Source organism: Trachurus japonicus, chromosome 22, assembly GCF_045865225.1.
Source record: "Trachurus japonicus isolate A0001 chromosome 22, Traja_1.0".
NCBI lineage: Eukaryota > Metazoa > Chordata > Actinopteri > Carangiformes > Carangidae > Trachurus > Trachurus japonicus.
Genome location: NC_140928.1, coordinates 3,501,073 through 3,513,612, shown reverse-complemented (window position 1 = coordinate 3,513,612; position 12,540 = coordinate 3,501,073). Strand labels below are relative to the sequence as shown.

At 43.0% G+C, this 12,540-nt stretch overlaps 1 long non-coding RNA gene across 1 annotated transcript in view; it reads right to left on the bottom strand.

Moving 5' to 3' along the window:
* Positions 1–11,480, bottom strand: part of LOC146963246 (uncharacterized) — a 268,846-nt gene extending 257,366 nt beyond the window's left edge. The window contains exon 1 of the long non-coding RNA XR_015034783.1: positions 11,465–11,480. This is a non-coding gene — a long non-coding RNA (uncharacterized LOC146963246). The remainder of the gene's footprint in view (positions 1–11,464) is intronic.
* Between the last annotated feature and the right edge of the window lie 1,060 nt (positions 11,481–12,540).

Sequence of the window (12,540 nt, the reverse complement as noted above, 5' to 3'; positions counted from 1 at the left end):
GTGTGTGTGTGTGTGTGTGTGTGTGTGTGTGTGTGTGTGTGTGTGTGTGTGTGTGAGCTGCAGCAGCAGGTGCAGCCGCTCTAATCCAAAGGTGTGTGTCTGATAACACTGGAGCCACGATGGTTTTACTGCCTCTATCAGCGGCAGCAGGCGGGAAGACGGAGACAGACACCTTTACATCTGTCTGTCTGTCTGTCTGTCTGTCTGTCTGTCTGTCTGTCTGTCTGTCTGCAGCTCTGTCTGTCTGTCTGCAGCTCTGTCTGTCTGTCTGTCTGTCTGTCTGTCTGTCTGTCTGTCTGTAGCTCTGTCTGTCTGTCTGTCTGTCTGTCTGTCTGTCTGTCTGTCTGTCTGCAGCTCTGTCTGTCTGTCTCCAGCTCAGTCTCAACAGAGATGCTGGGGACTAATGGAGGAAGGACAACTCAAAGACATCTCTTCCTTCCCCCTGCACACCTGTAAATACCTCTTCCTTCCCAGAGCGATCAGACACGACGTCACCCAGCAGCAGCTACGTATCCCATCTGGCCAGGAAACATGCTGGGAATGGGATTCCCCAGGAAGAGCTGCAGGAGGAGGAGGAGGAGGAGGAGGAGGAGGAGGAGGAGGGGGAGGGAGGGAGAGCGCGACGGACATCTGCAACTGTGACCTAGAGGGAGATAAGAACATCGTAAACAAACTCTTTCTCTGACATGTTTATTCCCATGGTTTTAAATGTCTCTAATGAGGTTTAATTTGTGGTTGTAAATGTCTAAACAAGCAACGGTTGCATCCAACTCTAAGGCAAAGGGATCCACGTCCTCTCCTGGTCAGTTTCCAACTTTGCAGATTTAAAAAACAGTCCAAAAAACTAATTGAGTATCATAAATGAGCCCACTGGTCGCCCTGCCACTGCTCCTTTTGTTCCTCTTCCGTCGGGCAGATATCGTGCAATAAAATGTTCTTCCTCTAGACATGCAAACAGTATTTTTCCTAGTGCTGCTGTGTGTACTTTGCACTTTACATAGTATGCATTTTTTGCATGCATGTACTGTACTTTTTCTCGGTGACCGTCAGCCTATCCATCAGGGCAAATTGTCCTTTTTTTTATCTCACTGTTTCTATTTATTCCATCTTGTATTGTATTGTATTTGTTTTATTAAAGGGACAACGAGGAGTTTTGGAAAAGTGAAGTGTTTTTACACAACATTTATTATGAGCCTCCGCGCACCGTGAAATTCTTTGACTGGCGCAAGACAGACTCATGTTTTCATTCATCAAGAATTAAAGTCAGAGGTTGGAAGACGATCACATACCGTCGTAGTTCCCACCATAAACGGTGATTCGGCGGAGTTATTCTCATGACTCGCCATGAAACCGAAAGTAAAGAAACGCTGGTCGAGCCGACCACTGATAATAACAAAATAACAATAGAGACAAAACCATATATTTATCGAAAATGAAGCCATTAACAAGTGTGGGTAACGTAGATTCATCCACATTAATGTGAGACTTTTTTATTGTCGCGAAATTTTTCGTTCTGCCGATGGAGAACCTCCTCGTTGTCCCTTTAACAATGTTGTCTATCTGTTGTCTTATTGTCCTAAGTGTTCCTGCTTGAGCTCTTGTAAATCCTTTTCCAATGCGGTCTCCTTCCACAAATGGCAAATAAACTCTGACTCTGCCTCTGTGATCGGCTGCACAGTGTCTGTCTCTCTCTCTCTCTCTCTCTCTCTCTCTCTGTTTCTCTTTGCTGCAGGCCGGTGTCGGACGCCCCAGGCTCTGATTTCAGCTCTAAAAACCTCTTAACAAGGCCAAAAACACAAAGCAGGTCCCTGTCATCTTACACGGCAGCATATGGGCCCCGGTTCCCACACCCAGCTCCATGTAAACATCTCATTAAGGCTGCGCAGGGTGGGGAGGCCTCAGCCATAAAAGGAAGGAACAAAACTGTAGGAAACCCCCCCCCCCAAACCCCTCCTAACCCTCACACACACTCACACTCACAGACAGACAGACAGTGTCATTAGGCCGCTGTCTGAGACTGCTGCAGCTCCTGTGAAGCTCCAGGTAATCACTGCAAATTAATACCTGCACAGGCTCAGGCTCAGGGGGGGGGTTCTGTGAAGTCTGAAGGAAGAAGGGCTTTTTTTTCTTTCTTTTCTTTTTTTAAAGGGATAGTTCACCCAAAATTGAAATTTGGGCTGGGAGAGTCCTCCGTGGCTTCTCTGAGTTACAGGGGGTCTCTGCGTAGCAGTGCATGTCCATATAACGGTTGCAAATGGATACCAACTGTCTTCATAACAAGAAGACACACCAAAAAACATCCAAATACCTCCATGCTGCTCGTATGTAATGTCCGTCTTGTATTGAAGCCCCAAAATGCGAAATTGTCCCGAAAAAAATTTAATTTGTCTATATTTCAAGCTTGTTTGTAGCGGAAGTTCCTCTTCCCGGTTCGTCAAATTTGGACGAACTGGGAAGAGGACGGACCCTGGTTCGTCCAAATTTGACGAACCGGGAAGAGGAGCTTCGAGAAGCTTCCGCTACAAACAAGCTTGAAATATAGACTTATTTAATTTTTTTCGGGACAATTTCACATTTCGGGGCTTCAATACAAGACGGACATTACACACGAGCAGCATGGAGGTATTTGGATGTTTTTTAGTGTGTCGAAGACAGTTGGTATCCATTTGCAACCGTTATATGGACATGCACTGCTACGCCGAGACCCCCTGTAACTCAGAGAAGCCACGGAGGACTCTGAAACTTCTCCCAGCCCTTAGTCCACATGAGGATGTGTAGTAGATAATGAGTGAAATTTCAATTTTGGATGAACTATCCCTTTAAAGAAAGGTATGGATGAGGCTGCATCCTGCATCCTGCTCACCTGTGTCAGATCACAGAGCTCACATACGTACCTGGATCAAATGTTTATGTTGTGAACAACTGTCTGATCCTGCAGCTTCATAATGACAAGTCTGCACGGTAAGACACCAGACAGACACACACACACACACACACACACACACACACACACACACACACACACACACACACACACACAAAGACACGCACACACCTCTGGGGCCTTTTACAAGTCAGGTATTGGTGTCGTGACGGGTCAAAAGGTCAAACCGGGGGGTGGACAGGTCAGGACTCTGGTCCTCGTGACCTGTTGAGTGTCTCTCAGACAAGACACAACAGTAAACACACAGGTCGAGGTCTGGAGGTGTCAGGTTTAAAATGCTTCACAGTTCTTCATCCACATCAGAGTTTCTTTGTTCTTAGAAACTTTGATCCAGTAGAAGAAAATAGAATAGAATACAGAGAGGGCAACTCAGTTTTGCAGCTACCATTATTACATACATTATTCATTCACTCAATACATTCATTAATTAGTTAAAAGTCAAGCCCCAGAACAGACACAGCATACATGATCATAATGTATAAATGGTTAAATAAGGAAGTAGTTAATTTAAAGGGACAACGAGGAGTTTGTATTTGGTTATAAAAAAGTCTCACGTTAACGTGGATGAATCTACGTTGCCACTTGTTAATGGGCCCATTTTCGATAAATATATAGTTTTGTCTCTATCGTTATTTTGTTATTATCAGTGGTGGTGGAAATGCTGGGCGAGCCGACCAGGATTTCTTTACTTTCGGTTTTGTGGCGAGTCATGAGAATAACGCCGCCAAATCACCGTTTATGGTGGGAACTACGACGGTATGTGATCGTCTTCCAACCTCTGACTTTAATTCTTGATGAATGAAAACATGAGTCTGTCTTGCGCCGGTCAAAGAATTTCACGGTGCGCGGAGGCTCATAAATGTAGTGTGGAAACACTTTGCTTTTCCAAAACTCCTCGTTGTCCCTTTAAGGGAGCAGTCGTCAAGAAAACATGATAGCGTAAATTAAAAAATAAAACTAAAATTAACTCATTCAGAAAGGTGGTTGAAATGGCTGCTGTCTAAGTTTAAATATCTAATGGCACAAGACTTGGAAAAGCAGTTTGTTCTGCTAAAAGGTGCATTATAACACCTAAGTGCATATCAATCCAGGAAGTTAGCAAAAATGTTATCGCATTAAGATTTAGAAGATGTTTAGATCTGCAAAAACACATTCAAATGACTTGTTTGAGGCAGTTTTGGATTCTAGGAGATCAAGTCAATAGGACTTAATAAGATGGAGGAGTCAGGTGGAGGAGATGGAATCATTTTTGGAAAATGAAATGACAGATTAAAAGATGACATATCAGTGATCTGAGACACAAAAATAAAAATGTAAGCACTGAAAAAAGTGATTCTGTCTATTCTGTCTATTCTTCCCTAAGTCCATTAAATCTATCACAGCCATCTCCGTCGTATCGGAGGCGTCTGCTTGTGGCCTATTGTGTGGCTCATCTGATGGCCCAGAAGAAGAGGAAGAAAAAGAAAACACCACTTTCTCTGTGTTATCCACTGGCTGCCATTATGAACACATTGTGATGCACAGATAAAGACACAACAGCAGCAGCAGCAGCTCACAGGTGACGAGGGGGAGGGGCTCAGACAAACATAGGGCCTACATACTGTCTCCTGTTTAAATCTAATTATGCTCATGTTAGAATCTGTTCAGATATAGCCTATTTCCATCCATGATTGATTGATATTGATTGAAATATGATAAAAATGACTGTAAATATTGTTTATTACAACCGGGATCAGAGACGTCTGTGACTGGACACAATAAAATAAAAAATATTGCAGTATTTCCGGTCATGTGATATTATTAATGTGTATCGTCATATTCAGTCTGCATTGTACAAAGATATCAAACTGGTTTTCCAGTTGTGAATGTTTGTGTTATTGTTCTGTAAATATTAAGTTAGCATAATAGCTAGCTTTTAGCTTTCCTAGCAAAAATAGCACTGTATATTACACTTTCTTGTACCTTGTTGTTAGTCATTGATGGTTTTTAGTTTTGTGTTTTTTCTTGCATTTACTGTGTTTAATGTGTATGTTCTTAGTGTAAATGTAAATTCAATTTTTGTGCTGCTGTGTGGGATATTGAAGTTCTTTTTTTTTTCTCTTTTTTGTGTGACTTTTTTTTTTTTCTTTGCCTGCCTTTTTTTTTTTATTGTGCCGGATTTTTTTTGGGGGGGGGGGGCTGGCCCTAATACTCATTGTCCTTTTGGTTTTGTTTGCACCTTATGTAGGTGAAGGGTTATGATTATTTAGTTAGAGTCAATTCTTGTATTGTCTCTATTGTTTTTGCTTGTAAACTTGTGTTCTTGCTCAAAATAAAAACATTTGTTCCCCCCACCAAAAAACAAAAAATTATATTAAACTCTGCTGCACTGAGCTCAGTGTTACAGTAGAAACACTGAGCTGTGACTTCACATTGTGTCGTCGTCGCTGCAGCAGAAGCAACAACATGTCGAAGCTTAATAAAAAAGCTTCCTGTCCTGAAGAATGTCACTTAGTCCAAACATGTTAGTGTTTCTGACACACACACACACACACACACACACACAGTCATTGGTCTGAATTCTGCTTTGATTCCCTTTCTTTCTTTTTGTCTTTGCACAACATCCTCGGTGGGGCGTGGGGAGTGGGAGGTGGGTGGTGGGGAGTGAGCCGGGATGCGGGAGAGGCTCCTTCACTCTCACCACCATCACCACAAGCACGACCAGCAGCAGCAGCGACAAGTGTGTGCATGACTGCATATTTGTGGAGGTGGGCATGTTTGCTTTGGCTGCCTCACGCAGATATTTCTGGTGAAGTACAGTAGGTGATACCCCACACACACACACACACACACACACACACACAAACTCACAGGAAATCAGACGGGCTCTTTTGTAACACCGGGAGAAGATGGAAATCTCCTCCTTTCACTGGGAGAATAAATAAATTGCTGGCTGCATTATCTCTGTGAGGATCTGTTTTGTTATTAATCAACAGAAAAGGGGGCGGGGCCTGGAAACTTGGCGCCCCTGGTGAACACTGCAAAAGTACAAGCTGCACTTCGCCTCATTGTGTTCAGAAGTTACGAAAGAGTACCAAAAATCAGAGCATGCTCATATCTAAATTATGATTCATGACGTGGCCTCGTAACGTATTGTCCCTCGGCCCGCTGCATGCAGCGCTGTATGGTCCGTCTGCGTTTAGGGGCCTCGTAGTGGTGGTAAATGATTGAGGTGTCCTTTCAAGGCGAAACACCACCATTGTTTCCCTAACAATCCACAATCTGACACAGGAAGTGATACACAGGACACAAATACAATGACCAGCGCGGCTGCGGCTCCGTGACAACAGAACGGCGGCTCCACGGAGGCAGCAGTGGGAAAATGTTCCCGTGTGCTCGCAAAACCAATGCAACAAACACCTACCTGCCTATCGATGCAGATGCAGGAGAACGTTTTTAGAAAAGTTTGTGTGTTTGAGACGTAGCAAACTCACACTGAAGCTGACGACACGGCAAACATGGAGTCAGACCTCGGTGATAAACATCGTAGGAGTTGGAGGGAAACTAAAAAGGCCTGAAGCTCTGGAGTCGCTCCAAACAGAGGCCACTTCTCCAAACACTTGACGCTCCCCTCTGTCTGGACTTGGACTTGATCCGGCTCTTGTCTTATTAAAAAAAAAAAAAAAACATCGAGACACTTTTCCTGCCTCTTTTCTTTTTTATTTAATCATTATGTCTTTATATAGCTTTTCCCTATTATAAATAAAGGACGTGGGAACAATCAGGCAGCGGGTGGGAGTTGTATTGCTTACTGGAACACCCCTAATAAAGTCTAATATGGAGGCAGAGACTCCAGTGTCTGACCTCTGGTGACCTTTAGAGCCAGACCAGTCACTCTCCATCGTGAATACCTTTGGCCAGATAAAGGTGCCTCCTTGCAGAACCAGGTGTTAATGGTTGTGATGTGAACACGCCTCAGTGCTTCAGTAAGAGTTTCTTTCCAGGGCTTCGTCCAGCGCTGCCAGGGATGGATGGATGGATGGATGGATGGATGGATGGATGGATGGATGTGTTCGGACGGTTCAACGATCACAGAGCAGAGCAGCGAGCGACAGGTAGGTGGATGAAGGCGGGCGAAGCTTCGAAGGTCTTTGGAGTCAAACCAAGCGTCACCAAGGTGAAACACATCGTCTTCTGGACCTCACACTCTCTTCTGTTGTGTGTTTACTGTCAACACAGACAAGGAGCCTTTTTCAAGCTGTGATTGTGTTTATTTTTCTTTTCTTTTCTTCTCTGGATGATAACGTCTTTCTCCAGTGAAGAGGCTGGAGGACTAATCACTCTGAAACTCAATGCGGCGGCTCCTCTCACAGCTCAAAATACTTAAAGTGGAAAACAAATAGCTGCGCTGCACTCTTACCACCCACATATTTCCACTTCTGTTCCCTAACCACTAACTCAACTAGGATCATTTATCTCTTTTTTTGTCGGGTCAAACATCTCTCCAATCTCTGCCCAATTAGACGCTGCGTGATATTCAGATTCCTGTCGGAGGCTCTGAGCTCTGACACGGCCTTGACACCGTATAAGCTGCCCTGATTATCCTGAAGGAGGAAAAAGAAAAAGAGTGGGGAAGGCAATCTGATAGGAATGCCGCTGGAATTCCCCGGAATCCCCCCCCCCCCTCCTCCTCCCCATCCCGGTCTCCTGCTTCCACTTTCCCCCCATCACTGTTCACGAATCCATAAGGAGTTTTAACGTGCAGCACAATGGGACAAGGGGAGCTATTCTGCGACCATAATGCAAGGAAACGTTACCTCAGTGCAAAAAATGTCAGGACTATAGAGGCCCCCCGGCCCTGGAAACAATCAGCGAGGAAGCCGAGGCAGGTGCCCACCTCCTGTGAAAATATCCTACTGCGACGTGCCGAGGGAAGGGCCGGGCCCGTCGCTGTCAACAGCAGCAGCAGCAGCAGCAGCAGCAGTAGGGGCAGTAGGGGCAGTAGGGGCAGGGCAGAGGAGCAATTAAACCATAAAGTCAGAAGAAATGCACTGACTGAACCACAAATCACTGCTGAATACCAATGCACACAACATACATGCAATCACATGCTGAGAAACACTCCCACACAAATGCCACACACAGTGCAAACACTATGCAAATGATCATACAGTACAGTAACAGTATCATACATACCGGTAGATGTTGGTGGAAAAAGTGAATATTGGAAACGTTTGCAAGCTGCAGAATGCAGCTTTTTATATATGAAAACGCAATAAATAACTTTATTTAACCATCTAAGTAGGTACTTCGGGACATTTGGGGTTAATAACATATATTAAAAACTATATCAGCTGCACCAGATGTGCACAAATGTAGTGAACAGCAGCTGCCATCAGGGGTGGGAAAAGTGAATATTGGAAACATTTGCAAGGTGCAGGATGGAGCTTTTTATATATGAAAAACACTTAATGAATAACTTTAAGTAGGTTCTTTGGCACCAGATGTGCATGAACATGAGTTAATTGTGGAGGATGATAACGTGAACCAATGGGAGGCAAATTAAACAAAAACGCATGCGCTATTGGTGATCGATCTGCACAACGTCAATGGCAACACACTAAAACTGGTAATCAAAGTTTCAAAATAGGAAAAGTTATCAGGAAAATAAAACCATGCAGAGATCCCGCTACGTCATCACCACCAATAAAGGAAAGGAAGGATAGATAGATAGATAGATAGATAGATAGATAGATAGATAGATAGATAGATAGATAGATAGATAGATAGATAGATAGATAGATAGATAGATAGATAGATAGATAGACAGAGAAAGAGTAGGGGGAGAGGGAGGATAAATCAAAACTGTCTTGTGCTGTAGGTAAACACAAGCTCATAGTTATAGGTTCTGTTGCTAGGCGACATCTAGTGGTCATAGAAGATATGACAGGAGGTGAACGGATCAATACCAACTGTTTGCTGTTTTTATACACCCATGAGCGTTAGCAATGAAGTTAAAACCATGTTGTTTGTTTCTGTAAACACAACAACCAATGCTTTAAAGGAACAGTTCACCAAAAAAATGAAATTCAGTCATTGTTGACTCACCCTCATGCTGATGAATACTAGTTTTTTATTCCTCAAAGTGCATCTGGAGACCCGGGAGGGAGGTTCAAGATTTTATATGAGAGTATAGGGCCCAACACAAACAGGTCCATTAAACTACACAAAAAAAAAACATTTAATATTCCTCCAAACTGCTTGTCCACTGCAATCCAAGTGTCCTGAAGGGAGATAGTTCGGAGTTTACTGGAAACAACATCATTTAGGACATTTTTACAGCCTTAACAGTCCTGAATTGAATTTCCCTGAGGCGCGCTCTCACGTTCACGCGATGCACGCGGACGTGACCGGACTTGCCTAAATGACGTTGTGTCGAGTAAACTCTGGACTATCTCCCTTCAGGACACTTGGATTGCAGTGGACGAGCAGTGTGGAGGAATATTAAATGGTTGTTGTGTAGTTTTATGGACGTTTTTGTGTCAGGCCCTATTACTCTCATATAAAGTTTTTGTTGGACTAGGAACCGGCCTCCCGGGTCTCCAGATGCACTTTGAGGAATAAAAAACTACTCCGGAGTATTCATCAGCATGAGGGTGAGTCAATAATGACTGAGTTTCATTTTTTGGTGAACTATTCCTTTAACTGCTACTATGGTAACCACAGGGTATTGCGTAACAAGAGGAGGGGCTTCGAGCCTTAAACACCCACACAAACGCAAAAAAAAAAAGTTAATGAAAGCCACAGACTGTCAGTCATGACTAAAGCAAATGAAACCACTTGAATAAAGTATTTAAAGGGCAAATTTAATCATGTTATCCCATAAATGGTGAAATACTTATGGAAAATAACCTTTTCTAGTTCCCCCCGGGCCTTTCTGTTTAATCTCTATGCTCACATGCAGCTCCATCTAACAATGTAGATACATATTCTGTCAATCAAAGCAACTTTTAAATGAAGCAAAGACACTTAACTGCAGGTTTTGAGTTGGATGTTCGATGTGTCGGATGTTGTGTTCACTGTCGCTGGGACGAAGGGCTTCTCTGGAATAAAAACAATGCATGTGGAGGCCTGTGGGTTGTCTTGTCTCTGATTTACAGTCTTGTCAAATTAGCTGCAGTGCAGGTGTGAGAAGGACTCGTGATGAAGCCAAGCAGCAGCTGATGATGGATGACAGCCCACACTCTTTACAGTCTGTTTACGACGCCACTTAAACTCTGTCATTTGATGCTATTATTAAAGGGGTCGATTCGCACAAATCACAACATATTTTATCCACAGCTCATTTCTGATTATTGCCAGCAGTGGTTTACCGGATCAAAATGATGTTTTTATTGTGGCTGAATCCAATTCTACTGAACGGAAAACTATAAAAACGTTGCTCAGACCTGCCAAGGCCGAGGACTGAGTCAAATGTGCTCAGGCTATTTCGGTGAAGCCTGTTTTAAAAGCTTCATTACTATCAAGTGCCAGTTAGTGGCAGTTATTATCTTAGCTGCTGGTAAGTGTTTTCTTGTTTGTTTTTGCACAGGACTTGTCTTTCACAGCAGGTACCTGTGTAGTACCAGGACAGGTCTGGTTGCATTCATCGAGTCAAATTTCAAATTTGGTGCTCAAAGTTTGGAAAGTTTGGAAGTCAAGTCTCACCAGAAACAATATCCAGAGGTCTCGTCTGAACTTGTCCTGACCTGCTGTGACTATACACTCCACTGAGGAGGTGGACACACACATTTTATTGCAATCAGCTCTGGTTGTTTAAGACGGTTAGGCCTTATTCGTTCAGATCTACAGCCCAAATCCGATTCCTTATCCGAATTCGATCTCACTGACTACATACTGCAAGTGACCAGAGCTGATCTGCATATCTTACTCACGTTGAACTAGAGGGACAACAGTGAAATGTGCTTGTTTCTGTCCCAAGACGTTATCTGAAGCCAGGGGCGTCTCTAGGATTTTGACACATCCGGGGCTTAGCCCGGAAGAGTGACACATGCAATAAATTTTTAGGCATAGAGACATTCTCCATCATTGGTGAAAAAGGTGAAAACGATGCAATCCACAGATCATCAAATGAATGACCCATTTTGAATTTAGTTCTATGTACTGACATTAGCTAGCTACGTAACAACACATTGTGTTTCCATTTAACACATTAGCAGCTACAGTAAAAGAGGCAGGCTGTGCGGGATCCCTGTCTGCTAACTAGCTGCTATCATGCATGAAAAAGAAAATAAACAAGATGGTTCGATGTTATAGCACATTAACTTCAGCAACTTTCCCCTCTAGAAGAAGCCCAAACTTAGTTATTTCTAGGTACACAATTCTCACACCCTACAATTGCATTTACAGATGCCAATAATTACAGATTGCTTTTTTTCTCATGTAATATCAACCAGAGCAATATCAACTAGCTGCTAGCTAGCTAACGTTAGCTACTACCCTCTTGTAGTTCCAGCTGCAACACTCTTTTCGAAATTATACATTTTTACATAATTTCTATTCCCATTACCTTTTTGATTGCTGACCACCTTTGGGGGAAAACATGGAAATCTTTTTTGTGGCATCTTGATACACTTTAGCTGCTACTAGCTACCAAAAGACAGCTGCAGCTTGCTGTTGTCAAACCTGCCTGCTGTCAGGTATTTGTTGTCAAGTTAAATGCGCCGCTGTTTTGGGTGAATGACGTCAAGTGCGACCTGGAGGTGTTAACCACTTGTGTGCCAAAGCCAAAGTAGTGGCTTTTTAAAAATATAATTAATTGTTACTCAAACCTGTCCAAAAACACTGTTTTATCGAAGCATCAACATAAGATAACCGTAGTTTGAGGATGTGATCTTAAAAATAAATAAATAAATAAATACATTTTTTTTTTTTTTTTTGAAAATTAATATTCGGGGCTAATTAAAAAACATCCGGAATGTTTTAGCCTAGGGACGCCACTGTCTGAAGCTACAGCGAAGACAGTCTGCTAACTGCAAGGAGGCGACCAGCAAACAGGGCAACAGCAGGTGGATGATACCGATGCCTGGTGGGATCGCGTGGTTTAGGGACATTGAACAATGCAATGTGGCGATCAATATTTCCGAATGCAAGAATAGACATTCCAGATGATTTTTATTTGAGCAACATTGACATTGAAACAAAATCCCGATCAGGATCACATTTGAAACCAAACTCCGCCAGGTAGTTTGAATCAAAATAAAACGGATCTTTTGTGGTTTCTGGCTGTTCAGACTTTCAAATAAAAATCTAACTAGAGACAATCTGGATCTAATTTTGGAGTGGCAGTGTGAACAAACGAGGCTTTACACACTTTGCTGGAAACAAATGCCATCCAGAAATCCTGGGAAAGACAATAAAAAGTCAAAACACACTTGGTAAACTACCCATTGTGTCAAACAAGCTGTAAATCTTCCATACTGAGTTGGTTCAGATTGTAGGATCAGATTGTTTGTGTTGCAGCAGTGTGAACTAAGAGCTCTGAAAACAAGCTCAAAGTGTCTCCTTTGTTTTCTTTACAGACTTCTCTTAAGCTCTCGTCTCTTTGAGGACCAAGA